Source organism: Amphiprion ocellaris, chromosome 13 (assembly GCF_022539595.1).
Source record: "Amphiprion ocellaris isolate individual 3 ecotype Okinawa chromosome 13, ASM2253959v1, whole genome shotgun sequence".
NCBI lineage: Eukaryota > Metazoa > Chordata > Actinopteri > Pomacentridae > Amphiprion > Amphiprion ocellaris.
The window spans coordinates 28,273,653-28,296,706 of record NC_072778.1 but is presented as its reverse complement, the minus strand read 5'-3'; positions in this window follow the sequence as shown (position 1 = coordinate 28,296,706).

Below are 23,054 nucleotides of genomic sequence, written 5' to 3'. Positions count from 1 at the left end.
GGAGGATCACACTGGCAAACTATACTTCTAAGTAAATCTACTACAAAGTGATATGCCAAAGTGGAAATGTTTGTGTCTGAAATCTTTCCTTATCCTGATATATTGTTAAGTGCACTTTATGAAAATGATAATGGATAAGCAGCGAGAAGAGGCATGGGGATTATTGTTTTTTTTCACAGAATTTAAGGTTCAGACTAGACCTTACTGGCATGAAAACAGCTTCACATGAGAGCCATACAGTTTCAGAACTGAAAATGATGCATGCAATGAATTGATCCCATTTCTTTGACACCTCACAAATTCCTGGCAAAAAAGACTGGTGTGCCAGCCAAAGTCCTCTGATTGTGGATGATTATTCCATGTACCTGGACCTACTAGTGCTGTGGGATTTGAATACACATCTCCATGGAAACTGGAGACATGACCCCATCCTCTGAAATGTGATTTTCTTTTATTTGTGGTATTTCTACATCATGAAATCTAAAATATTCACGCTGGTCAGCTCAAATATCCATTTCTCAATCATCTAAAGAAGTGACCACTTTTGGAATTCTTCCAAATTACTATTTTCTTTGACCAGTAGTATTCCAAAAACAAGAAAGAAAAAGATGTACCTTTGTGCTTTCCATTAAATAAATTGCAAAAACTCAGTCCTCACAATGACATTATCAAGCATACTTTCTCATGCATCCATTGAACTACAACAAAAAAGAGAGCAATTCCTCAAGGAGGTCTAGTACAGTGTCGCTATAACATAATCTGAACTATAACTAAATCACTAATGACAATAGGTCACATGTTGCAATGTTTACAGATTCAAAAGATTTATTTTATTCAGAAGTGCATTGTTTGCTTAATTCAGATCTATGGCATGTGGCAGCGCTTGCAACTTTTGGATTAAAACTCCAGAATAGGGTAGTGACATGTTTGAGAAAACAGAATCTGAAGCCAGAAAATGTTTGAAGATTAAACTGAATAAGGTTGGCCCACACATAGTGAACATTGTGTTGTAATTCCTTCGCAGCCTTTTGAGTTTGACTTTGTAGATTAAGCTGATTTAGGCAGAGCTGTATTGATTGACACTGTGGGAGAGTTTGTGAAAGATTAATTGCCTTTTTTGGAGTTAAACAACAAACTACTGCCCACAAAGGTTGCGTTACCAACTGGGTAAAGTGGGCATTTGCCTGGTGGCTACAGCCTCCCATGGGCCCCAAATGGCCTGGATTTATGGCATATCATCTACATGATTCAATTAACTTAAAACTTTGTACTTGTCATCTTGTGGTCCTGTGTCTAAATCTACTTCTAACACACGAACTGTTTGAGGCGGTATTGCATTTTTTTTTGAAGATATGTTTTATTAAACTGTGTGGCAAGTAATTAAAACACAGAAAACCTCCAGCAAGGTCGTATTAGTCCATCATCGCAGTAGTATAAGACTACAACTAATAATTACTTTCTTTACCAGTTCAGAAAATAGTCAAAAGTTTTCTCTTGTGCCAGAGGAACATATTCTCGTTTTGTCTAACAGTGATACTGATTTTACTACAAGCGAATAGTATAAAACCAACAAATATTAACAATTTAGAAGCTGTTACATGTGAATTTTGTGGATTTTGTCCTTTCAAAACAACTTTTTTTTCTGTCAACCAATCAAACATTTTCAACTACAGCCAGTGGGAATAATGAAGTTGTCACCTTTCATGTTGGTCAATGGGGACCCAATACCACATCTTTGTCCTGGTGTCTGATAGGAAGTTGTTCCATATGTGCTGCCCACCCACCCTGAAATAGAACACCAGATAAAAATGTGCAATGACACTTTTCTATATCAGATCAGTAACAGATAGACTTTGACTACAGCCAGGGTGAATCCCAGTGTTTTAATTTGAACATGGGGCCTAAGAAAAAGCCATGAGAAATGGGGTTTTTAAACGTCAAAGTTGGACACATTTTTTCTAGAGGTTTTCTTTGTTTTTACATTTTTCTTTTGTGTTTAATGAAACTGCAGACATCAAAACTATGAAATGATACAGGGTTATTTCAAAAAGTTCTCAGCCTTACTGAGAAACAAGGGGCATAACTTCCATACTGGGGCATAACTGTCTGCTACAAAGCCTTATACCACTGTCCATAAAACTCAAATGTTTGAAACAATCAAAGAAAAAAGGGGAGGAAAGCTTGTCGCTGGCTTCTGTTGCTTCCCTACAATATGTCCGTCCACAAAGGATCAGAAACAGAAGCAGCCAAATGAGCCTTTGAAGTGTTGCTTTATGAACCTTCCTCACCAGACATGCAACGTCTGACTTTTATCTGCATCCCAAACTGAAATTCCGCTAATGTAGTCGTCATGTTGAGAGAAATGATGAGGCCATGTATGTTGCTGAAGAGTATCGGAGGCTCAAGATGTGACCTTCTTCTGTGAAGGAATGTTGGAACATGAACATGGGTGGACATAGTGCATTGAAGTCAAAGGAAACTACGTTGAAAAATAATGAAAGAACAATCTTTCTCCTGTGACGTTTTCTGATGAGAACTTTTTCATTCTGTAGAAAAACAAAACAGTGTAAGAAAGGTAAATTTTAGGTTCTTCAATGTATTAAACTTGGAAAGGTTTCCCAACCATTTTTAAGGTGTTCTCAGGTATGCCAAGCACTTGTTGGCTGCTTTTCCTGCACTTTCTGCTCCAACTCACATCAAACCATCCCAGCTGGGTTTATTCGGAGGCACACTTGTTAACTGAAAGCCATTCCAGGTGACGACCTCATGAAGCTGTTAAGACATTGTCACTAGTGTGCAAAACTGTCATTCAGTGAGAATATAAACTATAAAATACACTTCCTGTTCACAAGGTCTGTTCTCTTTCCTTCCCTCAGGAAAACGCCTACGGACACAGCATCAGAACTCGGAGCAGCTGCCTCAGACATTTTTACCCCCAGGCGGATAGATTACTGAACAGTAGGCACTTTACATGAGTCACAGTGATTTATTTATGATTTGTGGAGTGTTGTATTGATTGGTGTTGTTTTAAATTTTATTTACACATTGTTATAAGGGCTGAGAGAGGGCCAGGGCAGAAGTATTTGTTTACAGTTGAAGGTGTAATTGTAAATTTGAAATGCATATGGCAAAAAACCTAAGTTGAACTTGAAGCTTTGTTGAAATTTGTTTTGTTTACCACATAAATCTGCATGATTTCCAGTCCAAAATGTTAATTGGAATGACATGCAATGATGCAAAAAGAAACATGTATCTAGTCTTGGTGATGATTTGTTATTTTTTTTTTAGATCCCATGTTCAATAAATAATACAACACAACTTCAGAATGAAATAGTATAACTTCAACTCAGGTTTAAAGCTAGAATTAGCTTGATCCCATGGTGTTCTCATTGATTTCGACAATTTTTTTTACAGCTCTGTGCACTGCCCCTTTAGGAACCTTCAATCCAGCCATGATCTGATGCTTTGCTTCGAGTAATAATCTGACCTCTGACACTTTCACTAGCTCAGGTGGGATATTTCCCACTATTGGAGTGCTACTTCATGAGCAATGTTGTAGAAACTTGAGGAGCCATTGATTTAGTCGGTAAAATTATCTTAATATTGGTTTGATGGATTGATTCAGCTCAAGGAAATCAGATCTTTTCTCTGCAGCAGGGAACATGATCAGTCCCACAGTTTTGCTTCAGTTTCATGCTGACCAAGAAAAATAGCAGAATTTGAAATATTGCTTACATGTCAGAACTACTTGTGTTTTTAAATGTTTCTGAAACTTCAAACTTTCTGATTATTTCCACAATTACTGAGGAATATAACAGGCTATCCTTGTGGTTCTTGTTTGACTCTACTGCATATCTATGTCTTATAAAGCCTAGTAACAGTGGTCTGTCTGGATTGGTGTAAAATAACTGGTGGCATCTTAGTCAAGGAAACATTAACTTCCCAGTACAGAGAATTTTTAGGGGGATTATATAGTTCATAAGAAACACTATAGTAAGATCTCGAAGTAGATTCACAACCACAGTATTGCAGCCACTTGTTCTCTGCTTTACCATGTTGAAGTACCAGGACTAGGGGTCAGATTATGGATATGATATTTAACATTATTGTCAATCATCTGTATTGTTCTTTGCTAAAACAGATTTCTTACCAAATTGATTAATTAATTTTAAAACACTACTACTCTGTGGCTCCACCCACAGCACTATCTGATTGGTCACATGTCTTGAGTAACAGTCGACCAGCACTGCAGGATTAATGTTGAAAAGTTGTCTTTTAATCAAACACGTCAAAAATGAACACACAAAGGCATTTCAGCTGAGTTATGTGTTGGAGTTTGTGTTATTTAGAATCTGCATCAAGATTTTCATTGTTACTGCAGTTCTTAATATCTGGCTCCTTGATTCCTGATAATTAGTGTCAATATGGATCCTGAAAAACCACACGAGTCGACGACTAACCAGGACGTCCAGTACTGTGCTCACAGCTGGGTGGATGAGCAGTGGCTGCCGTCAGCCTGCTCCCCTTCATTTTCTGTCAGCTAAAGTAGGAAAAAGATGATGCATGACAGCAGGTGAGAACAGCGTGGGGATAAGCTGTACCTGGAAAAGTTAGAAAAAGAGCACCAAGCTTAGTGCTCAATATTAGGGGGGGGAAAGTTCCTATCTTGTCTTACTTGTCAATGTGTTTATTTTTTGCCAGAACTTTTGTTGCCTAATCTGAAAAGTCCCTCCTGTTTATGAGTTTGCTGTCAGTTATAAATTATTAACTCAATATGTATTTATGGAAATATCTATAAGAGGAAAGTTTTGACTCTGCTGAAGAAAAATGTGATGAGGATTGACAAAATTAATATTCATAGTTTAGTCTAATGGAATTAAATGATTCACATTTTTGCTCGTTACTAAAATATTATTAAACTAAGTGAATTTAGTTGAGGCTGTGAATTGATGAGTTTGTGCATTAACGTGTCTTTGAGGCCTTTCCTTTTTTTATTGTCATTTATGCCCATGAATTTATTTCTTTGTCTATTTTACATTGTTGTAGTAACTTTTAAATTCAAAATTTAGAAAAAAAGATAAATTGCAACTATCAGTAATCATCAGTATTGTTTGATTTTTTTTAATTTTTTTTAGCTGTATCACCCAGCTCTAATGCAGAGACTAAAGCACATAAAATGTACCTCATTAAAACAGCACAGTAGTGAAAAGCACATCGAAGCATTTTGCTTCAGAAAAAGTACTTACTTTGAAGAAACATAAATAAAATGCCATCAAATGTTGGCCAGTGTTTTTGCTGTGTAAAAGTTTCATGCATTAAATCTAAAAGCTCTAATAAAAATGAATGAAAGAGTGAAATGAGAAACTTGTCACATGACAACATCCATATTTTTTCTCTGCAGCAAAAGCCAGTGCGCGTGCGCACACACACACACACACACACACACACACACACACACACACACACACACACACACACACACACACACACACACACACACACACACACACACACACACACACACACACACACACACACACACACACACACACACACACACACACACACGACTCACAGCAACCCTGCCTGAGTACCACAATCAAATGAAATTGTAATTAGTGTCTTCAATGGCCATCAACACAGAAAATCTAAATTTGTAATTCTTGAATGCATTTCCGCTCTACGTTGGTTATTGAATACAAATGTGTTTTCCATCAAGGGAGCTAAAGCAATGACTGATTAATTATTAAGCCCCACTACGCATAGACACACTGTTCTATGTCACTCCAAAACCCCATTCTCTGTTGCATTAGCCCCTCTCATGCCCTGTCCACCACGTATTCACTCCTTCTCTTTAAAGAAAGGTTTTGTTCTTCTTTTTGTCTTTTTTTTTGCATTCATGTGACATGGAGAGTGACATTAAAAAAAGATTAAGTGGGTAATAAAAGTAACACAAATCCTGGTTTGCACTTGAACATATCAAAGTTGCATATGCAGCACAAGAACCATTGCAGCAGTTTCTGACATCCACATACAGTGTACTGCCTTTGAAGTTCAACACTATAAAGATCTCTTGAAGAGGTGTTTAAACTACATAATAAGTAGAAATGAGCTCATAATGTCACTTCGACACGTAGAAGCTGTGCTCTGTCATCCAGTTGCCATCATGGAGGTGAAGTTTAGTGGAAATTTAGAGGAGGGCAGAATAAATAACCTTTGTAAAGTAAAAGCCTGGCAAGGGGAATTATTTCTGGCATATGTAAATTTAAAAAAAAAACATATTTCCGTGAGTGCAAATTAGCATTAAGAAAAGACTGTGATGCTCAGCCATCTTTCTTCATTTTATGTTGTAAACCAATGAGGAACCGCGTCTCCCAAAAACTCTGTTCATACATTCATATAGTGGTATGTTGCGAATTCGCGACAATCGGCGCCAAGGGGTTAACCTGAGTATGTTTTTGGACTGTGGGAGGAAGCCGGAGAACCCGGGGAAAAGAGAACAGGCAAACTCCATGCAGAAAGATCCCAGGAAGGCTGGGACATGAACCAGGGATCTTCTAGCTTCAAGCAAAAGTGCTAACCACCAAGCCACTGTGCAGCCCTGATTAGAAACAGATTTGTGTTTATTCACATTTATAATTGGCAGAAAATACATTTCACTGAATCTGCATTAGACCAGTTTCGCCTGATTGTTATTAATCATTGGTGGAGCTATTTTTGGTGATCGATAAAGTTGTTACAGCTTTGCACTCAAGAGCGAACATCCGATTGTTTAAGACTCACACTTCTGCTATTGGTTTTAAAATTGAACCTGATGACCCACTCTGGTTTTTTGCCTTGTTAGCATGTCATTATAATGTATTGCATATGCTGGAAGACACACGAGTAAAATAAGCTGGCAACACCATGCATGAGCATTTCCACTGTCTTACATTTTTACTTACCTGAATTAATGACAATCTCAAACACACAATTTCAGACTTCTGGCTTTTTGTATGTGACAATGCACCATTCCTGTCAACTTGCCAGCTGTAGCTTTCTGTGTCATTATTCTGTTTAGAATTGAGTTTTTGTTCTAACATTGCCCCAACTTGCTGTAGAGTAGTGTGGCAGGGTTTGAGCAGTCATTGGTGTGCTCGAGCTGTAGACAAAAGGAGGAGTGCATGGAAAAATAGGTGGCGACTTCCTAAATTCACACATCTAAAGGAAGAAACAGTGGGCAGTTACATGCAAGCCATTTTAAAGAAGAAATAGCTTGTTTTCATTGGAAAAAAACAACAACAAAAACTTCTACATAAGCAAGTTTGATACACAAATATACGTTTTTGAAGGTTAAATCAATGACCAAAGAGAGACTCTAATTTATTTAGTTTGGCTCAGTAAGTTAGACTTTAAAAAATTTTCTTCACAAGCTTCTCTGTGTGGTTGTAAATAAGCACACTGATACTTTGTGCTAAATGGTCACCATGTTTATCATCCACAGTGACATTTGCTAAATAGCTCGAAAAACAAATTACAGCAGGGGCAGATGAAAATGTCATTAGTTTCGCAGGTATGTGGCCCTAAACTAAAGTACTGAAGAAATGCAGCAACTTTTATGGCTCTCTCATCCAGTAGATGTGACAATATTTCACTGAAAACCAAACAAAGCCGACCTGTGGCACTAGAGAAAAGTCTGGAAATAACAAAGGTCATTAGGAAGCATCGGGCCTCATGCAAGAAACAAACACTCAAACTAACAGATGTGTTCTTACGTGGCACTTAATGGGATTCAAGGGGATTTGTGACTTTTCATCACTTTTCTTGCACTAGAACTGTAATGTGAAAAACAGTCTGCCTTTCTCCACTGGAGGAAATGACTCATTTGACCTGAGATCGAAATGTCTGAATCTGGATGAAATTAGAGTTAAAATGTGATTCCAAAAGTAACTAAAGTAAAATATACAACAACAAAGGGGCCAAACTAGGTGGCTGAAATGAGGGTCTGTGGATTCAGGGGCAGGGCGAGGTGCTCAAACATTAGGGGGCCGATCAGAATAGAACAGCGGCTCCTTCAGCATGACGGGGCCCTGCTGAGGTGGTTTGGAGGAACTGAACAGGCTGCCACCTCAACGCCTCCCTGTGGAGGTATTCTGGGAGCGTCCAACTGGGAGCAGACAGCACAGCGGATTCAGATTATGCTGAAGGGATTATGTATCCCTTCTGGCCTGGGAACCCCTGGAAGACCCACAGGAAGTGCCTAAGGACTGGAACCCCTGGGCATCTTTGCTTACAATGCTGCCTCTATGACCTGCCTTCAGAAGTGTGGCAGTGGGTACTGACATAAAGATAACAACAACAACAACAGATTTAATGTAAGATACACATTCTGGTTTAGACTTTATGATCTGAATTCAGCTGTCTTTGAGTATTTATGCAGATCACTATCCAGTATTTGGGCTGCAGGAAACCAAGTAACTGAAATCACACTCACTCTTACACAAATCATCTGGTTATGGAGGTAAAAACAAAACAACAACAAAAAACATGTCTTGTGTATGCATGTTTTCTGTGGATGACCTGAACAGGACCATAGTACACTGAGGGCACACTACCTGCCAGCTTTCTTATCCTAAATAAGTTCATTAGCCTTAGTAAAAAAAAAAAAATATAAACCTTGCATTGCAGCACATTAAATCATTTGACCTGCTTGTTTTCTCCAGAAATGATAACAGATTTGAAGCAGACCAGTGCGCATGTGCACATATTCATATGCTTTTTGAAAACAGATGCTAGTTAGTTGCTCTTTTGCGATGATCTGCCATGTTTTGTTTTGTTGTTTTTGTGTTGTGATATGTAGACTACTGTTTGTGAAGTTTACACTCGATTTTTTTGTCCATCTGTTTGAACCAAAATGCAGCCACATCAACGGCCTCTTAGAGATGGTGTCAGTTAGTTGGGATTTGACCTGAAGTAGACATTTATTAAACGTTAAAGAAGCTAGGTCTAACTGTGTCCTTTAGGTTGGGCCTGTTCAAAATTCTCAGGATGTGGGGGTGTTCACTGGACAGTCTGTTCATCTCACCTTCAAAAATGATGGTTTATTCCTGGAGGGCTATTGATGTAATGATTATTGACCACCCAGTCCACCTTGAGACTACAGTATCCAGTATCTGTTGCTTTCTACAGTGTAACATCGCCTTCTGTAAGATATTATTTTCTCTCTTCTAATGTCTTAGTGAACTTCTTGACTTATTTTAGCATCCAACTTCATGATACATCATACCATCTAGAGTTTGGTAACAGTACATGCTGTTGACAGCTCATTTGTAGTATTTTCAAATTGTTTTGGGTCCTCCAACACCATTTTGATAGAAATAATGTGTTTACTGATTTCCAACAGCAGGTAAAGATCTGTGTTTTTATGTTCTACATTTTACTCTTTGGCGACTCTTTTCAGGAGGTAGCTTATGCTAATTTTAAAATCCTACAAATATGAAGTAACATGGTGGTATTCATCACACTAAAATGAATTCTCTGTGCTAGCAGAGTTTGTAGAGTGTGATAAATCTGACTTGGAACATTCATTGTAACAAACATAAGAGAAATACAGCATCAATAGAGTAAGAATACAAACGTTCTGGCATGAGGATGGTTTTCTGGGAAAGATGCGTATCTGTCTCTAAAGCCTGGGTGCTCTGTCTCGTGGTAGCTGTGAAATGTCACTGAATAAATGAAAACTTTGACCCATTCTCAGCACCAGAGGGGAAGTCAGGATCGAGTCCATCAGATTTGTCCTCTGGGAAACATGATCATCAATGATACAATTCATGGCAATACATGAGTAGTCGTTTAGCTGTTTCAATCCAGACCAAACCGGAAGATCATACCAATACTATCATGCTGATTATATGGCTAAAAAAAGCTTTCAAAGACAAGGCTCTATTTATTGAAACACTCACATCAAAAGAGGGAATTTAAATTTTAATCTGTTCAAGGTGAACCCCATGCCTCCCCTTTATCCCTCTGATGAATGACAATCCTCACTGATACATACACCGTGGCTAAAAGAGTTTGCTCCATACATTCCACAGTCAGCTCAGTTTTATAATTGAATTCCAACCCCCTGCCCATTCTTTATTACTCAGCACTCACAGTTATTCCTTCTCATTCTTTGTAGGCTGGATGTGACAAGCTTATGCCTTTCAGTATTTCAATTTTTGAGAAGACTCCAACTTTCAGAGGATTGAGGAATGAAATGAAGCCATTCGTGGCACATTAAACCAAATCCTTGTCTGACATAGTGCCCATAGCTCCCTAAGCACAGCAATTTAGGCATCTGGCTCTGAAAAACCTGCCAAAATAATATAGCTGCAGCCCTTATTGTGTGATCCCCATGAGGCATGAGTTCAGCTAGCTGTCAAGTTATACATACTGATACAGCACCCGCAAAACTGAAACACTGAATCACCACATTTGTAGATGCTTTTTGAATCAAAGTCTTTCCGTTGATATACTGAACTGATAAATGTAGTGTGCGGTTGGTGAGTCAAATGGCAAAAATTAGAACTCTGAAGCATATTGATGGATCCCATTTTTATTGTGGTGAAAGGGAGCAGATGCAATGTTTCACATGCAGCAGAAAGAACATTGCAATTATCTGTGCCATCTGTCTAACCAATTTTTTATTATTTGAATGTGTTCTGTATTTGTACTCTGCTGGTAACCGCACATCAATCCATACATGCTGCGACAATATCCATGTCACTTGCACCTATTATATTGTGTCTCCCAAGTCACAAAAATCCTCTCTGTATTTCAACCACTTTCTCAAAAAGCATTCACTTATCTCAGGACCCCTGTTAATATATTATTATCTAACAGGAAATGTCCATACTCTGTAGGTTGATACAGGACATGGAATTGGATGTGAATGAGCCTCTTGATTTTCTCTGGCTGTGAATTGACTACTGATCGAAGACTCTTACCACTTTTAGTCACAGACTGCTGATGTTTGGTGTCTCATCTAGATGCATTCCTATCTACTTGTTAAGATGTGACACATCGACCTTCCGCTAATATTGTTTTTGGGTCAGAGCCTCTATTTTTCTGGCTGGGGCTGTCATCTTTTCAAGATGCTGCAGTGCTGTGTCTCTTGTTTGAATAGATATGAGTCCAAACATTCAGTCGTCATTCTACCACCTTCCTTCCAATATATACATTCCATATCAGCGAGGGACACATTTTTCTTAACCCACATCAATGAGGCTTCCATATAATGGCACTTATCCCTGCTGATGTGGGCACTAACACACTCTGTACATCACTGACTGACCCTTACCACACATATTTTAAAAATCAATTGAACCCTCACCCTAACATGTCTAAACCACATTACATTGCTGTGTTTAGCATAGCCTAATGATACTTTTGTAGCTAGCTGGGGATGACAGATTATTATATGCTAACAAGTCTAACTTTACTAACCCCCCTAAACATGGCTATGTTAGTACACTGTGTTCTTGGTCATTCTCTTCAATCAGTTTTTGCATTGCAGTGGAGTTTGTTGTCCTGTATTAGCATGTGCCTGATCTGCAGTAATGTTCAGTTTGGTGGTACATGATTAGTGTATTTAGTTTTTCATCTTAAAGCATTCGTGTACATGTTTGTTCTTTCTACAAATACCGCAGCCAGATCATGGTGCAACGTCTTTACACATCAACTAGCTAACTCACCTAAACCTTGTAATCCCTCGTTTTCAAAAATGTATGGACTCTATCTGTGATCATACCACCTGGGAGAACAGCATCCTTCTGGTGCACCATTAGCCTAACAGGCTTAAGATGAGCATCTAAATCAATCTGCTCAAAGCTTCTTGGTTCTTTTCTACCTTACTATATTGAAGACCTTTTTCAAACACATTAACATGGCTGACTGGGCAACTGTGTCTATCTGCTCAGCAAGAATAAGACTGTCAACAACACTACAGACCAATCGTAAAGGTGAAACCAGCCTCAGGTCTTTACTTAATATGGGATTCTCCTTTTACCTGTTGGCCCAGGGTCATGGAACCTGGGCAAACCTTAAATTTGTAGAGGATCATCAGACACGGGGAAGTGGACCTTCGTTAAGATTACTTTGCAAAAATGTTGGTGTGAAGCAAACCTTTTGGAAGATTAGGTTACACTAAGTGATGAATGCTAGTTACTTTAATTTGGTCAAAAACCAGGATAGGTGTATTATTTAGGTTACAAAAATAATGCAGTTTAGAAGATCTACAGTTTTGACATGAATTCATACAGATACCATTTGTTATTATTTATATATATTTGAATGTCGGTATTGGCATTGGGAGCAAGACAGAGTTTGCCTACAGGCTCCAAATCACTGAACCAGCCTGGTCTGAGTGCTCTGAAACAGAAACTGAATTCCTGAACAACAGTTAATTGACAGATAATGCTGTGATTGTTTGAGAAAGAATTTAGCCATTGCTAAACAATTAACTGATGGTGACTTTTAATCATTAACTTATGTCCATACAATTATGTTCAGTCTGTGTTAAGGTTCTAGGCTGCTACCAAACTCAGAGAGTGAAGTTTGATGGAAAATGAATCATAGCCGTATTAGAAACTGAGCTGCTGAGATGAAAAGTGCAAGATAATGTTTAAGCAGCAATAATAAATAGGAAACACATTTTTTTTATTTCTCCAGTACCAACAACAGAACCGATAACATCAGAGTTTATTGATCTTCTGGTCTTGAATAGTTTATCCCTGAGGCCCATTTAAAACCAGAGTTTGGTGGAGTAAAATTCAGCTTCTACTGGTGGTAGCATTTTAAAAGCAGAGAGCTAACAGATGGTGACTGTTTCCAACAGACTATGCAACTAGCTTATAATATATTATTGTCTCTGGCTTTGGACTCCTTCAATAATTTCAGATACTCTGCTGTCATGTGTTTTTGCTGTGATGAAAAATGTTAGGTGTTTGTATCACCCTAACAAATATGGTTTGGCTGGATTTGAGCGTTGCATTATAGGGAACAAGGGAGTTTTTTCATCCAAAGCCAGCAGCGAATTGGGAAAGAGAAGATAACAGAGGAGAACTGAGGGTTCAGTGAATATTGCCTCCAAAGCCTGAAACATGAATCACTTTAAAAAGGCCCACCGAGACACAAAGAAAGAGCTGCAACACCAGAACGGACACACAGACGCTCAAAAGTATTGGTGGGTGGAACGGCACCAGGCAAGAAAAGGAGTTTTTTGTAGCAAAGACAAGCGAGGTTTTCTTTCCTTGTTTCCTTTAGTTTCCTTTGGTGCTTTCATTGTTTCTTGGCTTCTGCTTCTCCACTCCATTCCTTATTTGTCTTCCACTCTTTGCATTTCTCTCTCTCTGTATCACTTTTAATTTCTCACCACTTATCCATTCCCCTAGATGTTATTACCGAGCTCCAATCAGGATATAATCTGAGTTGTGCTTCAGAAGAAGCGACATCTTTAGGAACACAGGAGGCGAAGAATGTAAGGATACCACTTAGGCTGAAAGTCATGGAGAAACAAGAGACTGTGGTAAGAGTAAAGAGGGTAGTAGAGAGTGAATAACAAAAGGTCATGGTGACAGATAGATAGTAGAAATAGTCATTAGAGCATCAAATGCGTATTAATGAGCAGCTGAAAATAGTCCCCTATAAATTCACCATTTACTCATTTTTTCCTAAAAACTACAGTGCAGGAAATCATTTAACCCCTTTTAAAAGTGAAACTTTATCTACCTTTCATTGTCTTTCAAAATGTTTTACATCTTCAGTAGGAAAAAAAAATGGGATTTGTTTTAAAAGTCTCAGAAAATCACCATACTACTACAACCTAGTCACACTAGCTGTCTAAATCAAAGAATCAGGTTCATCTTTCCAATGTGTTTCAGTGTAGTCTTCATCAGTGTGTTTTACAGAATGTGTTTAAACTTAGGTTGCATCTATAGGACTGAATCTTTCTCACTGAACCTATTAGTCAAGTCACATCATCTTTATTAGTTTCCAGCAGAGAAATAAGTTTGAATTTTGAAGCTGACCAATTTAAAAGTTAAAATATTGAGATTATTATTGTGAAAATTTACCTAAGTAAATAATTACTTGAGTATTAGAGCCATTTAGACTAGATAGAGCCTACACTCTGATTTCACTTCTTTCTGTTCAAACAGCATCTTACCAAGACAGTCCCTGTACAGATTGACCTGTAATGCACAAGAGGAAGAGGTGAAAATGTTTCCAAAATGTTGCTGTTCCTTGCTGTAACTTATCATTTTATGCCACTGTGCAGTTCAGTAATTTTCCATGTAAGATGTTTACAGAAAACAAATGCTGCTTTAGTATCAGCCTGAGCACATTTGAGCTGAATTTGATAACATACTCTTTCCAAAGTCGCTTACTATTTTATCCACAGCAGATGGAAATAAACAGCAGAAGCATTCTGTTCCAGCATCTGTCTCCTGACTCTCTGCTGTGAGGTCCACAGACCCACCTTTGCCTTGACTGCAATGACAGTGCTGATCATGTGTGTCGCATCTTGGATTTTCACAACGCGCCTCGGAGTTTAGCTTATTCAGCTTGACTGTCAAGCGTGGAACAAATCCAAAATCTAGCAGCAGTTGTTTGTGCCCTGCGATTCGTGACCGCATAAAGGAGCTAATTTACTGCTACAACAAATGTGAGAACAGGTCGCCAGGAGTGATGCCAGAGCTCATTTACTCATAAACAATAGTTAAGAAAGTTCACAGCTTTCTAGGATGTTCTTTTAGATAAATACCACAATGACAGTTGGCAAGACTGCAGCACAAAGCAAGAAAGCGTGGCACAATTATAATAGAGCAGATGTCACTATCAAAGATGGCTGATATCTTCCCCGCCAGCACTGATTAGCAGGTCAAAAGTATATGAATGTGTATTGCCTTAGTTAAGCATAACCTAAACTACTGCTCAAAAGTTTGGGGTCACTTAGAAATGTCCTTATTTTTTGAAAGAAAAGCATTTTTTTTCAATGAAGATAACATTAAATTAATCAGAAATACAGTCTAGACATTGTTAAACTGATTTTTGTGGAATATCTCCATAGGGGTACAGAGGAACATTTCCAGCAACCATCACACCTGTGTTCTAATGCTACACTGTGTTAGCTAATGCTGTTGAAACATTAATTGATAATTAGAAAACCCTTCTGCAATGATGTTAGAACATGAATAAAAGTGTGAGTTTTCATTGAAAACAAGAAGTTGTCTGGGTGACCCCAAACTTTTGAACGGTAGTGTATATTTGATTAAAGTGCCTGCTTTGAAAATGTTCTAGAAACTCTTAAAGTGATTTTGATTTTGCAAAAAAAAAAAAAACTAAAAAAATAACAACAAAACATTGATTCCATCTAAAGGAGATCATCTATCCTTTCAGGTGTTTTTGCTTTCCTTTCAAGGAGGAGCTTGATGGTTTTCAGTGAGAACCTTGGGCTGGGGTTGGGCCCAAGCTGCTGGGGTGGGGACACAGAATGCACTCCGAGGCAGGTCATCTACACAGTCACACCATGAGTTTCTCAGAGTTTCACACTTTCACACACCTGGAAGCTGACCAGTCACTGAGCAGCTCCACCGGACTGATTGGGGTTAAAGGTCTTGCACATGGGCACCACAGTAGTGTTGATAACCAATGTCCCAGATATACAGTGCATCCTGCCTGTCCAGGATTTGAACTGGGTGACTTTCATGTTACAAGCTCAACAATGTATAAGCCACTCCTGATGTAATACAGCTGAAAATATGGTAATGCAAATCAGGTTCTAACTACATTTCATAATAGCCACAGAAATGGTTATGGTTTGAGCTACTTTTTAACCAAGTTTCACCCAGCTTTTGCCAAGACATCTCGATGTTATTTGGACTGCAAATGACAAAACTGATGCTTACTTGCTCACTATGCAACTCCATTCATCTTGTTCTACTCAGGACAGACTGATAATTGGGTGGTGAAGAATAATCAAAAGATGACTTCACTGGTCACCTTTGTGACATGTTTTGAACTGTCTGTACAAAAACAAACAAACAAAAAAAAACATGTTTAATATTTTGCAGAATCAAAGCTATATAAATTTGAGGAGCAAAGTTCTTGCCTTATTATTTGCATTTGAACATATCCACATTCATTTTATCTTCATTTTCAATACTAATTTCTCCTCCTTATGTGATTCCTCCTGCTAGCAGCAGAATTTCCTTCCAGCTGCTGTTAAGTTTCCTCTTTGAGTTTCATTTTATTTCTCAACATTATAAAAAGATTGTAGTTAAATTATCAGTCCTGGAGGATTTATAATAATAAAATACTTTATTTCAAGTTGAGAAAAAAATACTTTTGCTTTAGCAGAATAATATTTTGCTGAATAAAAGCTAAAGGGTTGAAAGATTCTCATTAAGTGGACCTTGAGATGAGACAGTTGTGTCAGTCACGGTTAAGCACATCTGCATTATGTGAATGTCTACAATTGTAAATCTCAAAGGTACTTATTAGGTAACATTTGTGTTCCGTATTATGTTTGTGTTTGTTGAACCAGTACGACATCGAGACAACAGGCCGCTGTACCGTTCTGCCTCATTGTGCCATTATTTCCCCTTGGTTTCCCTTACTACTTTAGGCTATTTTGTAGATTATCCTTTGCTATATTTTGCTGCAATAATGCGATGCCTGCTACTTTTGGCTGCGTTCTTTGTGTTCATGGCCACGTTTTTTGCTGCATTGCTGTCTAAGAGAATCAAAGCATAACGTTAAAGCTCCAGAGCGTAGTGACAAGAAGGATCTAGTGAACTGGCCTCCATGCCGTAAACCATAATGCTGTCTAGTGGATTATTACTGAGGAAAATAGCACACAAGCCTTGTTATGAACCTCTGACACACACAGAAACACACTCTGATCTAATAATAAGTCAGTGAGACCCAACAAGACCCCAAAACAGACACAGAGGGATTGGGAAGTAAGTAGAGGGGAAAGAGGTTCATTAGCCATGAAATCTGTGTTAGATTAGCAGATAACCAATATGTGCATGTCCTGCTAGAACATCCCAGAGAGGCGCAGAACCACACGGATTAGCTACTAAATCTGTCATCAAGGCTCGAAGGCAAAGCAGCAGGATTTTCACAGGGAGTTGGTTTTATGTAGGCGAGCAGGTGTCTGCTTGTATTTTCAGCTCGGACACAAACACTTGAGTGTCATTCTGTGCTCCGGCGGAGGTAATGCTGTGCAGTCAAGCCAATACTCGACGGGAGCCGAGGCTAGTTTTCATCAGAAATAAGTCGAGCATAAAGTTGTAAAAATTTCTGTTAGGGACACGTCTAAGGCCAAAATGACCATAATGTCCTGCAGGTCTTTTCTGCTGTAATTCAATAATTTCATGGCATATGACTTTCTACGGACAACATTTGTGACTGTGTGTGTGGAGGCACAGAGGAGTGGAGGGGGGAACATGTAGCTACAACAAATTGAATGAGATGAGGAACATTTGTGGTCACCCCTAGCACAACTTAATTATGACAGCTATTAGCTTCATAAGTAAAGAGAGCGCGTTGGCCAAAAGTGAATACGTGAAGCTGTGAAATGAGTTCACATAACAGGATCTGTGCAGATGTAGCTGTGAGGTAAGTGAGGGGAGAGCAATCGAGCACAGGCACCACCCAAGGGTGCTTTTGGGTATTATGCCTGCAAAAACACAGTCAAACCTGAACGGATCTGTGATCAGCTCCCAGCAGTCCTCTCTGAAGTTAAAATACATTGAGGTTTGGACACTTCAAACATCAAACGGTGCTGCTATTTCATATTATTGTAATTTACATGCCAACTTAGGGGAAAAGTCAAAACAATGAGCTGTGAGATGTGGTGTATGTGGTCATGTACAGGTTTTAGACACCTGTCTTCATTCATTTATGGGAATATTTTGTGAGAATTTTTGCAATTGTTGTTTTTAAATAAATCAGTGGCAAACAAAGTGAGTCATGGAGTCAAATGGGAATAGAGTTTTCACACAGCTGTGGGGGTAGAGACGCCTCAGATTTATGAGCCAGAAGGAGACACATTTTGTTACACCATCACAAAAAGTCAGTTAACTAATCATTAGCAACCTTTGACATTTCCACTTGAAAAACATCTTATTTAGACAGTAACAGCTCCACAACTAAAGCCAAAACGATTCGCCCTGAGCTCTACAGATAAGAGACATTTGGGAGAATCTATAATACTCAAGAAGAATATCTAAAAACTGAGAAAACTCAAGATTTCAAGGCAACAACTGTCAAAAGATAAAGAAAAGACATAATTTTAGAGTATTATCACAAAGATGTTTTTTCACTACTCTGTGTGTTTCTACTTGGCTCTTCTGGTTTACAAATGATCTACAAGTCATTTGAAAATATGATGAACCAATCTTGGCCACAACAGTTACAGAACATCATTTGACCATGCAAACCTCAAAGACAAGAGCCTTACACACTGTACCTGGCAAGAATTTGTGAAGGTCCACTTTGCTTGGAATTTCAGTATGAATTTCAGAGAACATCCTTCCTCACTATCACATGATACATATTTGTGAGTAGTCTGTGGACTGAATGATGCTGCACCTTTTTCTGCCCATCGCAATGCCTGTAAGTTACCAACAAATGTCTTCAGTAATACACTCAAAAACATCTGTTTAAGGTGCTTAATGAACTGTTCCAATCAGTATGACATAGTAAGTATAAACAGGTGTTTGCATGGGGTCATCGCTTACATTAACTGATGTGATATTTAACAAATATTTCTCCAGTTTACACCACATAATGCAAATCAGCTCAGCTCCACCACAATGTAACCTGCAGCATTGTGACTCATTCTGTATGTCAAGAACAAATTACTGGAGACATATAAATGTATGACTGCAGATTCCTGAGGTGGACAAAGCCGCACTCTTTGTAAAGAAATCCATTTTTTAGATATAAATTGATGCTCCACTGAAAATGTACAGTACACTTAAAGTACTGTTAAATATTGAGCCTGGTCAGAGTCTGTAATTTAGCAACTTGGCAACTAACCTTCTGTTGCAATAACAACAATAACAATAAAAATGTAACAAATGTAACACTGTTGTCCAAACACATAGCTATACTACATTAAATGTTTTGTCATTACAGTGATCACACCGACACTCACTGGGTCATCGGCTAGTTTGAAACATCTTTTCATTGTGCATATAGACAGAAATCTTTAAACTTAGTCAATATGGACGATAGATTCTCCACAATTCAGCTGTTGCATTCATTTTACATAAACTATGAGCATCAAAGTATGATTTGATCAGATTACCGGCATGGCAAACTAAGCAGACATAAAAGCATCCAGGTTGTTTTAACGGAAGTGTCATGGTTCACCCACATGTTACACCATTTCCTTAATTGTGCATACCTTTAAGCCTTGATACAACTTCAACAGGTTGGTTTTATAAAAATTCACCATCCATACAGTTGCCATTAATGGAGGAATTAGCTACAGAGACCGAAAGTGTGTTTTTTTACCAAGCTGTAATGTTGTTCATTTTAACATGGAGGTTTATGGTGAATGAGTTGGTTTTAGAGCCTGCCTCATGTGGTCGTTCAAGGAACTGCAGATTTTGACACTTCTATGTTGGTCTTTTTTTTTCAGGCGGCTCGATGGCAACTCTCTTTGCAGCGATCATAAAGTCCAGTTATGTGTTCATACCTTATTATTTATTTGCCTCTAATTTGTAGGGGTCCACTGGATAAAAGAATCCAAAGGGCTTTCCGTAGAATAAGCCCAAGTTGGCAATATTGTTCTGTCAGTTATTCACTGGCTGGAAATGTTGTATGTAAAATAAAAGCAAAACTTGTTTCCACATGAGAAACATTTCCTTACTTTGCATTTTGTGTTGTTAGGTAGGCTTGTTTTTGTCACTTTGTCCCCTACAAAATACAATTTTCACACTAGGAAACCCTGCTAGTACAGCAAACTCTCCCAGTTTGTGAGGCAAATTGACTTTGTTGTATCTTTTGTTGGAGGTAGAACAAACTGTTAATGGCTATAAACTAGTCAGTCGTTAATGATTAGCCAATGATTTTGATGGAAAGATCAGTGGTGTGCATGGGTAGTTTGGTTGTGGTTAGTTGCATTTCAGTCAAGTATTTTAATGCATAGGGTGCTAAGGCCTCCCTCTAATGCAGCTGAAAAGAAGAACACTTCACAAATACTGAATACTAAATGCTTCAGTATGTTTACCATTGTTACATAAGTGAATAAAAGCAGTTGGCACAATTTAGCAACAGTTAGAGACATTTTAGAGAGGTTCAAGTACATCAGTGATGCCACAAACCAAAACGGAAAAGATGGAAAAGGTTTGTGGTGTGGAGCATATGTTTAACAGAATCCATGATCTGGTTATTGCTATTCAAATAGGACTTATTATAGATAAGGACAAAAGATTAGTATTTTTGAACCATGTCTGAACTAATGCAGAAACTAAAACATCTCACTTATGCATTTTGGCATGAGCTTTGACATTTTCTTATGTCCAAAAGAATAAAATAACATTAGAAATTGGACATGTTAACTAGTATAGTTCCACATATACCTTCCTGCTGATGTTAAAATTCATAAGTGCACTACATCCTGTTTCTACACAAAACTCAGGAAGAAATCTGTCAGAGAAGCAGTGAACATTCTCCTTTCTATAACGAATGCAGCCTCAATAGACATCAATTCAATACAGTTGCACTGAGAAAGTAAGGTGGAGGTGAAATGAGCACAAGAAAAGAGTAAATTGCACCAGTTCATCGCACTGAATATCACAGATTGATGTTATATAACGCTGCATCTTGAGCAAAGTTGACTGAAAGGCCAATTTCTTCAAAACTTTGCCATAATCCTTGACACAGGGAGTGATTTCAGCAAGAGCTCTCAACCCTGATGTTCTTGTTTCTGTTACCCATTTCTCTCAGCACATCTCCCAGAGCGGTCGACCGCCTGAAGCAAAACACAGGCCGCAGTTGTGCATGCAGAGCTGGCGAAGGTTAGATGTTGATTCTTGGATCTGCTCAATATGATGCTCACTCATCCAAAACTATTGACTGCTTGTTCCTCCTACACGATATGTGATGTGTGTGACTGAGCGAAAGTGTGATGCCACTGTCTGCATCACGATGTGGTTTGATAACTGTGGCTGCAGCGAACTCCATGAACTTGCATGCGATCTCTTTAAGTCTGCTTTAGCGAGGTCATGCTTAAGAGCATGGGCAATGGTGATTCAAAGCAAGATGATGTCAATTATGCTGAGTGGCGGCAACAAGTGGTGATTACTGCATCATTCTGACACAGCAGGGAAAGGCTGTTTGACGGGGAACAGACTCTGACACAAGACCTGTATGGAAATGATGAGAAATGTATTCAAGAGTGGTTAAAAGGCTTGTTTGTTTTTTTTTGTTTTACATTTGTGAAATCTCTTGTGCATATACACTACCGTTCAAAAGTTTGGGTTCACCCAGACAATTTCATGTTTTTCATGAAAACTCACACTTTCATTCATGTGCTAACATAATTGCACAAGGGTTTTCTAATCATCAATGAGCCTTTCAACACCATTAGCTAACACAATGTAGCATTAGAACACAGGAGTGATGGTTGCTGGAAATGTTCCTCTGTACCCCTATGGAGATATTCCATTAAAAATCATCCGTTTCCAGCTAGAATGGTCATTTAACACATTAACAACATCTAGACTGGACTTGTGATTAATTTAATGTCATCTTCATTTGAAAAATTGCTTTTATTTCAAAAATAAGGACATTTCTAAGTGACCCCAAACTTTTGAACAGTAGTCTAGGTGACCTACCAAAACATCTGGAAGAACAGCAGCTGTGAGCTAAATGCTAACACCTAGCATTACACCAAAGCTTTCCATAAGCTCTGGATCCAAACAGCTGACCTCTTGAAGTGCAGTGGCTTCTCTGCCTCTTCAAAAACAATGCAAGCCTCATGATAGAAATGTTCCCATCTGCCACCATATGCTTTATAAAGCTCATTTCAAACCACATGACAACTGGAACATGTTGGCTTCATGTCTGAATGAGCATCCAGCTTACTTTTCCATAAAAATCGGCAATAATTAATGTAATCTGTTTTTTAAAATAAAAAAATATTAACACAAGCTGGAATTTAGCCTGTTGCTTCCAGCTGTTTGTAGGAGGTTTTCCCTCTTAATTTATTAAACTCCTGCAGCATCTGCAGTATCCACTTCCAAAGCACAATTACGCACATGAAACAATAGTAAAAACATGAATCACAAATTATTCCTGACATGGAGGCCGGATTGATCAGGAGTGGATTGGTTCACAAAGCTGAATGGAAACAGGTGCAAATGCCCTTCACAAGCTAGTTTGTGTAACTTAGTTTTATTCAGTAAACATACAGCTAACATTAACTGGAACACAGTCATCCCCCTAACTTTAGGACACACAAGCACACTAAAAGTCCCCAAGTCTGTCCAGAAACCCAGCTGTTGCTTTGCCTATTTGCAAATCTTATTTCACTATTTGCCGCTTTCTTTTTATGACCTGCTTACCTCAATTGTTTCAGTACATGCAGGACTGGTTAGTCGTTAAAAATAACTAATTTAAAAAAAAATTAAAAAGCTGGCTTAACTCTACAGCCAACTCTGTCTCTTAAAAATTATATTTCTATATAATTAAACTGTATTCTCAATTCAAAATTCATCAGCATGTCTTTTCCAATTATTTTATTACTTTATGTTGCTCCTTTTCACCCAACCAATCCTATATCAGATAACCCAGAAAACTGAAGAGAAGCATCAACCATTGTATTTTAATCTGTTTTCCTGAATTGAAGCACAAAGTGCCTAAACTCAACCAAACAGCAAGTGAAAACCACAAGTAAAAATGAACATCTTAGAGCAATGGTCAAAAGTCCTGTTGCTTTCTTAAACAACCATAACCATTGTTACACCTCCTCACATGGATTTTATGGATCTCTCTCCTTTTCTGCTACGCCACAG